Raw genomic sequence first — 14,268 nt, 5'->3', positions numbered from 1 at the left:
CATAGTAAGTTAGAGAGAGTTCCATATCATCATAGACTGTGAACCTGAGAGACTCAACTCTATACTGAAAGAAAGAAGGACCATACTGAACATAGTATGTGCAACAGCTTAGTGTATTCAACTTCACAGTATACATGTATGTACAGTAGGCGCAACTCTATACTGAACATGGTAACTCATGCAGGTCAAGCGCGACCGGGTGGTTTTCAGAGTGGTGTCCAGGGACCCCCCAGGGACCCCCCCAGGGACCCCTAGGGCTCCTCCAGGGAGTTCCAGGGGGTCCTACAAAAAGTTAGAGAACCGCTGTGTAAGATAAACTGACTGTGCAGGATTCCTGCTTTTTGCTGGCGTGTTCCTCTTGTCTCATAAGTGACAACTGATGCAGCAGAGCAGCTCAGCGCTGTAGAGAGACAAGGGGTCCTTCCTTACCCCCACCTGTTGTTACACCACTTCAATCTGCTCACTACACCAGTGGAGTAAAGCAGTGGTTCTCAACCTGTGGGTCAGGACCCCCAGGGGGTCCCTAAATTATTGTGTGGGGTCCCCAGGGGGGGCTCTCTCCATTCCGACATGTTGTCACTCCGACTGTGACCTCTTATTGTCGGAGTGGCAGCACTTCCATAGAGGTTAAGGTTAGGGTTAGAGTTGGAATGGAGAGATGCACTCGGGTCCCCAGATGATTAACTTAATGTGAAACATTGTTTTCTCACTCAACAGTTCCAATTTCCAATACTTTTACTTCTATTCCACTTTATCGCAGAAGCACATATTTGATTTACTTCCTCCACTTCAATTATTTGTCAACTTTATTTACTAGTTATACTTTGCAGATTAACAAACCATACATTAACCACTTCAGCCCTCAATTCCGGGCCATTTGAAAATAGACGATCTACGAGCTCACAAGGCATCACATCGCGACCCACTGTGAGCTTGTAGATCTGGTGTTACATTTGAAAACTTGAAATGGAACATTCTGCACACATGTACCAATACTTTTGTATTTTTATTCAAGTTTGAATTTCTGACTTTTACTTGTAACAGAGAACTTCTACATTGCAGTATTGATACTTTTATTTGAGTAAAGAATGTGAATAGTTTTTTGCCAGCGCCACATCCAGGTGTCATCGCTTGTCACTCATCGCCTGTCAGTCACCTTGCCTTCAGCGCTGATCGTCAGTCACTCTGGATTCCACCGTCAGCTAAAACCCCTGCAGTGAACGGGAATTTAACTGCCAATCACTGCAGCGTTCGTGTGCCCATAATGAGCTATGAAATATTATAAACTAGGCTTTTCTGTACCTAAACTGGAGGGACTTCTTGTCAGGTTTGTTCCTGTTCTTTTAAAGCTATACTATGGAAGTTGCTCAACTACTGTTGCGTCACGGCCGGGAGGCGAACCCGGGACTCTGATTTGCCAGGTATGCACGCTGACCAGTCAGCCAAAGTGCCAGGCACGTTGGCGAGAGCCAACGCACATACCGTATAGCCTACACTACTGGACAGCAGCGGTATTGCTTTTTTCGTCCGTTTTCCGCCCGGGGTCGCCGCAGCCCTCCGGAGCGGGGCCGCAAAACACCACGACCACCTCCACCTCGCCGATACGCATCCCTAGAGGGGTCTGTGACCAGAGTAAACACTGTTGCTGAGGCAAACTACTTCCTGACGAGACGGCAAGACGCGCTGTGATTGGCCGATAGTGTATGATCCGCGCTGTGATTGGCCAATGTATATTCAAATTCAGTTGAAACAGGGCCTTTCAGGGGAATAGAAGACACAGCAGGGAGTGAGCAATACATGGAAAGTGAAACTCTTCCACTAAGGCTACATGGAAACTGGAGAACACAAATCATATATTATGTGGCGTATTAAAGAGGTGGTGCCATAGTTTTATACTTTTTTTTCTGTTTTGAATGTGTCTATGGAGTTAACATTACTCTAATAGACCACCGGGTGGGGTTATAGTGTGCGGATTTGCCTTCCCTGTGGCGCTGACACTGATTTAATGACATCATAAACTCATCCCCTCCCCTTTTACCATTCAACCAACACTGTGGGTGTGGCTATCTTCAGCTGGGTCACCGCCCACCATGACAACCAGGCATACGGTACTTATATGAACTGGTGGGTGTGGCCACATAAAAACATAATTTTAACAGTACAATTTTCTGTACACTTTTTAGAAGAAGAATACATCTTCCTCCTAGTCTATCTATAAATGCGAGAAGTCTCTGCGTGTCTGTCTGTCTGTCTGTGTGTCTGTCTGTCTGTCTGTAATCCGCGTATCTCGAGAACCGTTCGTCCCACCGGCTTCAGATTCGGCACGCGCGTTCCCCACCGCGGCACGGAGTGCAGTGCCGGGTCTCGACCCGACCCGACGCGCGGTTTTCCCGAACCGGCGCGAAACGTTCGGAATCTCCTTATGCGGGGTTGATTGTTGACATCAGGCTGTTCCGGAGGAAATCGGCATCGGCGCAAGCGCTGACTCATTGGCAAACAAGCGACAGAGATCTCATATATGGGCATAAAATGGACGCAGATAAACATATATCTCCATATATGGCATATATGGGCATACAATGGACGCAGAATCACAAAGATCTCCATATACGGGCATAAAAGGGACACAGACAGACAGATACAGAGATCTCCATATATGGGCATAAAATGGACGCAGATAGACAGATATCTCCATATATGGGCATAAAAATCTCTGTGAGTATGTATGTATGTAATCCGCGTATCTCGAGAACCGTTCGTCCCACCGGCACGCGCGTTCTCCATATATGGGAATAAAATGAATGCCCGTATGCGGAGCTGATGTCTGACATCAGAGTTTTCCGCAACCGGTACTGTGTGTGCAGAGATCTTCATATATGGGCAAACAAGCGACAGAGATCTCATATATGGGCATAAAATGGACGCAGATAAACATATATCTCCATATATGGCATATATGGGCATACAATGGACGCAGAATCACAAAGATCTCCATATACGGGCATAAAAGGGACACAGACAGACAGATACAGAGATCTCCATATATGGGCATAAAATGGACGCAGATAGACAGATATCTCCATATATGGGCATAAAAATCTCTGTGAGTATGTATGTATGTAATCCGCGTATCTCGAGAACCGTTCGTCCCACCGGCACGCGCGTTCTCCATATATGGGAATAAAATGAATGCCCGTATGCGGAGCTGATGTCTGACATCAGAGTTTTCCGCAACCGGTACTGTGTGTGCAGAGATCTTCATATATGGGCAAACAAGCGACAGAGATCTCATATATGGGCATAAAATGGACGCAGATAAACATATATCTCCATATATGGCATATATGGGCATACAATGGACGCAGAATCACAAAGATCTCCATATACGGGCATAAAAGGGACACAGACAGACAGATACAGAGATCTCCATATATGGGCATAAAATGGACGCAGATAGACAGATATCTCCATATATGGGCATATATGGGCATAAAATGGACCCAGAACTATAACTGCAGTGATCTCCATATATGGACATAAAATGGACGCCGACAGACAGATACAGATATCTCCATATATGGGCATAAATGGACACAGGCAGACAGATGGTCAAAACGGGTCCTATGAAAACAGGTATAATGGGGTTTGCATTAAAGGGTGGGGCATTCATTCCCTATTTACATTGTTCCGAGTTGGCCAGGTCGCCGACTAGACGCTGGGCCGCCCGTTCTAGTATAATCATAATACCTGATCATCATCTTTTAGGGGGGGAACAAATCCTGGCATCCCATCTTTAAGATTGTAATCATATTGGTTTCATCAAGTTTTGTTACTAATCAGGTTGTTACCAAATGTGCACTGCACATCGGCCTGTGCAAAATGGAGTGTTGGGGAAGTTACTTTGAAAGCGTAACTTGTGCAGTTACAAGTAACTCACCATGGCAGTAACTTGATCAAGTTAAAGTTATACCCCTGAAGAAATGTAACTTATAAAGTTTCAAGTTACATAGAAAAAGTAACTGAGTTACTTCAAGTTACTTTTTTTTCAGCGTTAAATTGAGAATGTACATTTGGTGTACATGACACAAAATATAATATCCTACAAAAAAAAGTCACATGCCAGCAAAGATATGCCTCTCAAATGAGTTTTATGTTTTATTTAAAAAAGGTTGACATTTCTTTAGTAAACATCTGTTTTCCTAAAATAAAGAAAAAAATATATATATATGATCAGGACATTTGATCGTCAATCTTAACAAAACTTAAATGTAAAATTTGCTTGTAACTTCTTGTAACTTGTAACTTGAGCCAAAAATGACCCAAAAAGTATCGTAGTTACTTGACGAGTTACAGAAATATGAATGTAACTCAGTTACCAGCAAGTTACATCAAAATGTAACTTAGTTACGTAACTCAGTTACATGTAACTTTAACTTCCCCAACACTGGAAACGGAATAAACACTAAATGAGTATTTACTACAAAGAGCTACGTCCAACCGGAGACACTCCCCCCTGTGTAAGGTGATAAGAAGCGGCTTGCCCACTCCTCATGCACTGAAGGAAGCATGAGCTCAGTTCAGGGCTCTCCCCAGGTTGGCAGAGGGAGAGCAGAGCCCAGGGTTACAGCTTAGACAATTGGCACTGGGTGAAAAATGGGCCACAATATCACGGGATAAAAGTTTAAGCTAAAAAAAAAAATATATATATATATATACTAGGGATGTGAATCTCGACCACTGACGCGATACGATACGCACCTCGATACACTGCCAGCGATACGATATAATTGCGATACATTAAAATCCTGCCGATACGATACATCACGATTTACCCCTGTTCCCGACACGATGCGATACGATTCACGATTCACCACGATTCAAGCCCAAATCCCAAAATTTACAAAACATGGCGACTAAAAATGTATGAAACTTAAATTCAAGGCAATTTATTGTTTCACTGTAGTACTAGGCTCTGTCTAACAACCCAACATAATAGTATTCTGGGAGAACACAAAGCTGCTGGCTATTGTAGAATTGTTTGATAAGTAATCATATAGAAGGCCTATGTCATTATTAGTATATGTCTTCAACTGGGGGTCAGGGACCCCAATCCAGGGTTATTACAGGGGGCCTGCCAAATATTAGTGTGATACAGTAGGCTATAATGCCTAGCCTACAGCGAGGGTCCCTGCTTGATCTCTGTCTGAGCTAAGGGGTCCTTGACCTGAAAAACAATAAAGTCCCTCCCTGGTTTGTATTATTATATTATATAATTATATTATATAATAATATTATATAATATAATTATATTATATTTTATCCAGGATTATGCATTTTCTATAGCAAAAATGTTTTAAAACAGACCTACAAGCTCACTGCGCGTCGCATCCACGACGCATTGTGAGCTTGAGGGTCTGCTATTTTAGGTGCGACACCCTTGTACTGCGATGTATAAATTAGTCTTCTTTCCCAGAGCAGAACTAGCAGCAGAGAAAGTGAGAGAGTTGCTTGCATCAAACAGGAAAGTTGCAGAACAGTGACAAATACTTTGTTAAACGCAAGCAGTAGTCCTACAACACCCAGCAACATTGTTGTTGTTGTGTGTGCAGTTAATATCAATCAATTGTCCGTCGGAGATTCGCTAAGAAACGGCTGTTGATTACATATCACTCAGCCTGTGCCACTCTGTGACAACAATCAGCGCAGCGGACTTGGATGTTATAAAGCTAAGTAGGCTACTACTGTACTACTAATCTTGCATCTTTTTAACCCGTGGGGTTGCTAGTTCGTCTGTGTTGATTCACTCGCATTTCGCTGCACTGTCTGTCTCCCTGGTTGCCTGCATGCATGATGGAGAGCGCAGATGTTGTCCGAGTCGCAGCTCGCGTTAAAGACTGGCTTTTGGGGAGGGGGCTGAACGCTGGGCTGATGATGGTGCATTCAAGGCGCCTCGGAAACACAGGATAGAATGAAATACTATATGGAAGAACCGATACAATCGCGGAATTTACCGATCCAGTCACTCACGGTACGATCCATCACGATTTCAGCCGTCTATTGTACCGGTACACACTGAATGAACCGATTCACTCGTATCGCGGACGTTTGAATCGCGATTACGATCCATACCGGTATATATTCGCATCCCTAATATATACAGTATATAAAACAAAGGAAAAGAGAGTTACACACGCAGCACAAACTCAAACACAACGGCCCACTTCCGCTGGCAAACCCTCCCCAAAGCCCTCCACAACAAAAGACCTTATTAAAAGTGTATTGTTGATGACGGACGGTAGACAATCAAAGAGGAGTAGCCTAGTTAGCAGACGCTCTGCACGTCTGTTTGTATTAACACATTCAGAACGGGTGCACAATTATTGCGTATTATTATTTTATGCTTTAACTATTGAAAAAAAAATAGCAGTTAAGCTCACAGCGCGGCACGCTGCGAGCTTGATCTGCTATTTTTGAGAAAATCGTGAAAATTTGAATTTTGACTCGATTCTATAAATGTCTTTTGAATCCTTCTAAGGTTTTTCGAAGAAAAAAGTATATACAGTATATGTTTCTTTGTCAGCAATCTGGCTTAGCCATCATCAAAGAAAAGGTCCATTTCACTTAACTGGAGCTCAGTTAGTCTGTTGGTTCTCAAACCTTTTCATGTGAAGGAACCCCCAAAATGATATGTATTTGGCCACGGACCCCCATCTCAAAATATTTAGTTCCAGGGACCACCCCAGAAGCAAAATTTTAGTTACAAACGTTCGCTTTAAAAAATACAGTACATACAGTATATTCAAAGATTTGCACACATTTTCACGACTTTTTCAAAAAATAGCAGATCTACAAGCCTGCAGCGCTGCACTTCTGTGAGCTTGTATACCTGCTATTTTGCAATAGTTCAAGCATGAAATAATAATCCTTAGTGATGCGTCCCCGTTCTGAATGGCTTAATAATGTGCTGAATGAAGCAAGCTGTCTTCTGCTCGTCTGAAGTTTGTCACAGTTTGCTGAGTCCACACAATCACAATAATGTTCACGTTAGGCATTTTTCCCCCCATCTCTTTTCTCTGGAATTGTTTTGTTTTCAGAGGTTTTTAACAGGACTGTACTTTACTTTACTCGACAGCAGAGACAGAAAGTTAACAGAGAGACGGAGAGGACAAGCAGGAGAAAGATATGCAACTCTTCAACATAACTTTCTTTCCTTTTAATTACCTAAACAAAAGTTGATTTCCCACCATGCAAATAGCACAGAGTGCCGCGCTGCATTCGAGCTTGTAGATCAATTTCACCCGATTCCATACTTCTATACGTCTTCTAAATCCTTCTTCTAAATCAGTGGTTCTTTTTCAACTTTTTCATGTCAAGGACCGCCAAAATTACATTATGTATTTGGCCACGGACCCCCATCTCAAAATATGTTGCTCCAGGGACCACCCCGAAGCAGATATTTGAGTAAAAAATGTGATTATTTAAAAAATCATTTTTTATTTTTTTTTAACTATTTTTCAATATTTAAGGCATTAAATAATTCTAAACCTAAAACCTGTTTCACTAAACATTGTCATCAACATTCATATGGTGTTGGTTGGAAGAAAGAACTCGTGTCGCTGTAGCAGCGAGAGCCAAGCAGTCTGAGAAATGAACTGGCATAACGACAACAATGTTGGAGGAAAAAAGGGGGTACAATTAATTGGCTTCTCTAAAATAAAAATACAAACAAATAATTGGCTTTAAACAGAAGGATTTCCTTCCTTCCTTGCTCTCTGCTCGCTCCAGGAGTAGAGGAATAAGAAGAGTGCCAAAAAACACATTCACCCGCTAATATGTTGGAAGTGGGGCTGCCAGTTATGCTAGCATAACACGGGTCAATTAGCATCTGGAAGCAAAACACAAATCCAAACCGTGGCTCCAAACCTTAACTTTGTTTCCAAAAAAAAAAAGGGAGAGAGAAAAAAAATGCCTTTGGCTGCTCAGACACGGTGATGAATCATTGACTGCCCAGGCCCGCACGTTTCCAGAGTTTTGATTAGTTTTGATTAAAAAACCACTGTGTGAAAAACATTGAATATGGGAAGGTTTTTCAAGGGCAGGAGTCTTCAACAGGGGGTCCGGGACCCCTAGGGGGTCCTCAGAGTTACTACAGGGGGTCCTCCAAATCTTTGTGTGATAGAAACCTTTTTATCCTTTTTGTATATTTACCACTTAAACCCTAGTGTCCATATTCTGAGAGCTTTAGACAAAAATGGCAGATCTACAAGCTCACAACGCCTCACAGCGCGAGGCGTTGTAGTTCGGCTATTTTTGGCAAAGAGGTTTGATGTAGAGGGGAAAAAGAGCAGACTAAGTACAGAGTGAAAGATCAAGTTTATAAGTTTATAAGTATTGACGGTTCAAGTGGTTAAATATCTGAAAACACACATTGACATGAATCCAAAATACACTGATGATTGTGCTGTCAAACAATGAAACTATATGGAATCTATGGACAGGTTGTGGGGGTCCCTGCTTCATCTCTCTCTCAACTAAGGGGTCCCTGCTTCATCTCTCTCTCAGCTAAGGGGTCCCTGCTTCATCTCTCTCTCAGCTAAGGGGTCCTTGGCCTGAAAACGTTGAAGACCCCTGATATAGGCGATCGACAATACGCCTGTCACAATTATTACATAATCGTCAATTTGCAGTTATTTGACATGATGGCAATTATTTTTGTCATAATCGTCATAATCGTGTCCATGTTGAAAAATGTTCATACATTTTCAAACGCTTAGCTGATCTACAAGCAGCTATTTTCACTATCAATGTTCTTTACGTATAAAGTGACACATATGCCAGAAATGTCTTTGTATATTTAGATTATGTGTCATATCTGCCATGTGCAACTTCAAAGCCTACAAGCCAAACAGAAATGTAATTGTCAACGACGAAAACACAATTAAATCGTTAACCGCAATTATTTGAGTGACAATTAATCGTCATGTAAAATGACTCCACCTAAAGCCATAGCACTTACTGTAGCACTTACCTACCCTCAATGACCATACTGTACATACTGTACATGTCATTTAGATTTAGATAGATTGTTCTATGGTTTTCACTGAGTGCTTGTTCATCCTAATATGTTAGATGACTATTTCTATGCATTTGATGTATTCGTGTTGATGTATTGATGTATTACCTTATCGTAATCTGCTAAATGACTAAAGTGTACATTGTGTGTGTAGATAGATAGATAGATAGATAGATAGATAGATAGATAGATAGATAGATAGATAGATAGATAGAAAGATAGATACCTTTATTATCCCAAGGGGGAAATTCAGTTGTCCAGTTGTAGCACAGCAGTATACAGTTATTTAAAAGGTTACAGAGAAGTAAGACAAAAAGATAGATAAGAGTAAAAAAACAAGAGCAGTACAGTACCAATAAAGAGAGGGTGCATCAATAGAGGGGGCGAATAATATATACCGGTAAGTATATATACATAAAGTGTCTTACAAAAAGAGACAGTAACAGTCAATGCTAGTTAGTGCAACAAGTATCTCACTGACATTGTTAAACAAAGCAGAATACTCAGAAACGACCAACACAACCTAATGGTGCAATGTCGAAAATCAGTGCCAAAAAAAACTAAAAGCAGCTCAGAGAAGAAGAAACTAGGAAGCGTGTCACCGCAAGACGCACATGAGCACTCTCCCTGGAGCAGAGTGTAGCAGAGTGACTCACTGCCTCAGCCTAGTAGAGTCTAGTATCTCCTTTAGTCCATAGGGATATCCCTTTGGCTCAACGGTTAAAGGTGTATTCAGTGATAGTGAAAGAGGCCGGGGGTCATCTTGTCCCTTACTGGCCTTACAGCGTGGAAATGTTACGTTTTTTTATAGATTTTTTTACACCATTATAATGTTCTCGTTTTGATCATTTGACCCAATCACTGAATATCGGTAGGCCTACGTCTCCAGCTTCAGGATATGTATGATACTGATTTAGTACCAGACTGTGGCATTTTATGAGTTCAGTAGTTTACAATCTAGGCATTTAGCAGACGTTCTTAATTCAGAGCGACTGTGGTTCTCAAAACTTTTATTTTGACCATCATAACTAAACATCATAACATAACTACGGCCATACTCTACCCTGATTGGTGGAGGACTGGCTGACCACCTCTGAAAACTGAATCTAGCTATGCTCGTAATACGGGCCATGGTGGAAGTCCTTATATGGTCAGCACACATTCTAGTGAGGAGAATGAATGGAAAATGTACCAACTATATTTGTATTATTTGAATGAAATACAATCACTGAATATACCTTTAAGATATTGGACTTTCATGCAGGAGACCCAAGTTCAAATCCCAGGGCGTTACACATATCTTCAATTCCTTCCTTCCTTCCATGTGTGTGTGTGTGTGTGTGTGTGTGTGTGTGTGTGTGTGTGTGTGCGCGTGTGCGTGTGGCGGAGGGGAGGATGATCCATTAAGCCCTCAAAGTGGAAGGAAAGCCTCCAATTAACCACTGTTAGACGCGCACGCACGCACGCACGCACGCACGCACGCACACACGCACGCAAGCACACGCGCACGCGCACGCACGCACGCACGCACGCACGCGCACGCACGCACACGCAGACGTGAGGAGGATGCTGTATAATGGCTGTTTTTTATCATCATTAGAAGAGAAGCCGCGGAACAAGATTTAATGGCCAAATAATTCATTCTCTCTCTCTCTCTGTCTCTCTCTCTCTCCCTCTCTCTCTCTCTCTTTCTATCTCTCTCTCTCTCTGTCTCTCTCTCTCTCTCTCCCTCTCTCTGTCTCCTACAGATTGCAGCTCAAAAGAGGAACTTAAAGACCTATCATTTCATCCTGGCAAATCTGGTGAGTCTGTCCTCGTTTCTGTCTGTCCGTCCGTCCGTCCGTCCGTCCGTGGTAGATTTCAGAGGCTGCTTTGAAGGCAGTGTCTCCTCACCAGGGGTGTCACACCAGATTCTGGGCCCCGGGTACGAGGATTCAGACTGCGGGCCCCCCATGAATGTTCTTCACGCCCATTTAGACTGGGAACGCATTATTTTGTGCTTTAACTATGGAAAAATAGCAGATCTACAAGCTCGCAGCGCAGCACCGATCTGCTATTCTTGAAAATTCTTTTGAATAGTCTTTGAATATTTTTGAAAAAAAAAAACCTATGTTTCTATTTCGGCTGTGTTCAAACTTTTTCATGTGAAGGACCGCCAATATTATATTTATTTGGCCCACGGACCCCCCCATCTCGAAATATTTACCTGGTCTTTGGTCTGCCACAGGGTCTCCTCCCAGTGGGACGTGCATCGAGGACCTTCCTAGGAAGGCGCTCGGGAGGCATCCGTACTAGATGCCCCAACCACCTAAGCTGACTCTAATGTGTTTGTTATTAGAACTATAATGTTTTCATTAAGGGGAACACACACCGGACGCAGAGGCGGCACGGAGGCGGCGCAGAAGCGGCGCGTCAAAACATACGGCCCCATTATCTTCAATGAACTAACCCACACCGGCGCCGTCAGACGCACACAGCCGCGGGTCTGCCGCCTCGTCTGCCGCGCCGATACGCCGCTGTTCTATTTTCCCAGCGTTGCCGCGCGGTGAACATGTTCTCCCATGGTTCTCCCCACCGGGGGAAATGGATGTGCTGTGTGGCAGCGCGCAGCACTTCACGTGCGTCGATGCGACGCTGCGCAGCCGCCCGTGTCCAGTTTGACTACATTTTGTATAACACGGTTCTATACATATCTTGGACTTACTGTGGACAATAAACTTCGGTTTGATCAACACATTACATCTATCCATAAACGTTTTCAGCAAAGACCTCATGTAATCTGTGAATTAAGATCACTGTCTGTTGCCCCCATCTTCTGTTATTACTGTACAAAAGTATTATACAACCTATTCTGTTGTGTTGCTCAGCATGTTCATCACCATTCAAGTTCAAAAACAGCTAAAGCAGCAGCAGATCTACAAGCTCGAAACGTGACGCTTCGTGCTTCGTTCTGAGCTTGTGGATCAGCTAGTTTTGACACTGTGTGAATACATGATCATGATGGGGTGTTCATTTCACGAGGAAAAAATACCATAAAAAGCCAACACGTTGGAGATGGGAGGTTTCTGTAGAACCTTTATTGTATTGTTCTCTCCCAGAGCAGCAGTTTCCATGCAGCCTGGCTGTTCACACACCTTTACACCATGTCAGCGTTTTAATTGACAGAGAGGTGCTGTAGCCTGTATGAGCTCTGGATGCTGACTGTGAGTGTTCTGTCTATTAGAGAGGTGGGGGGACCCCCCAGGGACCCCCCGTTACTGAACAAACACTCACACTATATGCAGCAGCAACATTTACTATCACAATAAGGTGCTTTAACTACAACAGATCAGACCCTCTCATGTTCAGCACCTTTAAACCAGAGCTTGGAAGGTGACAGTGGATGATGTGTGTGGTGGTGTTGACTCAGGTAGTCTTGACATATTGTTGGTGTGCTAACAGATCCATACGGGCATCACTGTGGGTTTGTGTACGTGTGCACGCATGCATGCGTGCGAGAATGGCAGAATGCCCACACGAGTATTACGACTTACAATTCAGGCATTCAGCAGATGTTCTTAATCCAGAGCCATTTACACTAAGCAAGGGAAAAAACATGAAATGCCCTTTAGTAGTAATAGTGTAAAAGTAGTCTATTAACCCATTTAAAACATTTAAAAATAGCAGATCTACAAGCTCACAGCGTGCCGCGCTGTGAGCTTGTAGATCTGGTATTTTTGAAAAAAATCATGAACATTCGTGCAAGTCATTGAATATTTCATTGAAGCGACCATTAGTAAAGCCTGCCTCTGGACCGACTGGAGCCGCTGCCGTAGCAGTGCTACTGGCGCTGCGAGGTTTAGAAACCAGACATCAACGCATATTGACTGAAAGAGCCAGAGAGAGAGAGAAGAGAAGTTAAAGTGAAGCAAGCAGCACTAACAACAAACTGTTCCTTCTCTCCATTAGTTCCTTCTTAATGCGCTGAACAAAGATTGAATTCAGTTGGCAACCAGAAGTGGTGCGTGTGTCTGTGCAAATCAGGGCGGAGCTGCCGGAGCATTATTTTGACTTATGTTTTGAGGTGCAGAGAGGGAAAGAGATTAGTTTTTTGAGCGGTGGTCACAACGCTCCTATACGTGGCCGTGTGTGTGGGTCTGTCTGTCTGTTCGCGTGTCTGTCTGTCTGTCTGTCTGTAGCCTGCAGTAACCTTTTCTGACCACACATGTTAAGGGAGGGGCGCTGTTGTTCAGGCTAGGCCAGACCAGGCACACACACACACACACACACACGCACACACACACACACACACACACACACACACACACACACACACACACACACACACACACACACACACACACACACACACACACACACACACACACACACACACACAGGGGGGGGGGGGGGGACCCCGCTCAGTTCACACGGGTGTGATTTTTTTTTAATGTATACCTATATAATATAATGACATGGTGTTGGTTTTGGAAATAGTTTTAAATAAATATATTAGATTTTTTTTCTTCTTTTTTTCATGCCATCTTGTTTGGTGCCCCCCCCCCCCCCCCCTTGCCTATGCAGGGATCCGGGCCTGCTCTTGTGTCCTGCTTAAACCAACGCTGAAGCTTCAATCATGACCTGCTTTTAGCATAGCTGTGTCAGGCGTGTAATGGTCTGAAACATCCTCAGTGGGTTTGTGTGTGTGTGTGTGTGTGTGTGCGAGCGTGTGTGTGTGTGTGTGTGTGTGTGTGTGTGTGTGTGTGTGTGTGTGTGTGTGTGTGTGTGTGTGTGTGTGCGAGCGTGGATGTGCATGCTTGCGCAGGGACATGCTGGGCCCCTGATTCAGCCCGGGAAAAAGAGTTGCAGAGGCCCTCATTGCGCGCTATAGAGAGAGATCTCTCTCTATAGCGCTGCTGCTACTCAAAGATTTGCCATTTCAGATCATGACAAGTGACAAGCCAGTGGGCCAATTACTGTACATGAGTTATATTTCGTCGTTTCGGGTGGAAACCTTGTACGTCCAAAACGTTAAAAATGATTTAAACTAGTGTAAACAGCCGATCTACAAGCACACAACGCCTCGCACCGCGAGGCGTTGTGTGCTTGTAGATCGGCTGTTTTCACTACTTTTGTGCAACAGCATCGTATGATGAAGCAGGGCTTTGCTTTGCGAAAAAATGTACACATTTGAAACTTGGTGATACAAGGTTTCT

The sequence above is a fragment of the Nannobrachium achirus genome, assembly GCF_963921795.1.
Source record: "Nannobrachium achirus genome assembly, chromosome: 19".
Lineage (NCBI taxonomy): Eukaryota > Metazoa > Chordata > Actinopteri > Myctophiformes > Myctophidae > Nannobrachium > Nannobrachium achirus.
The sequence above is the reverse complement of the archived record's forward strand: the minus strand, read 5'-3'. Positions refer to the sequence as shown.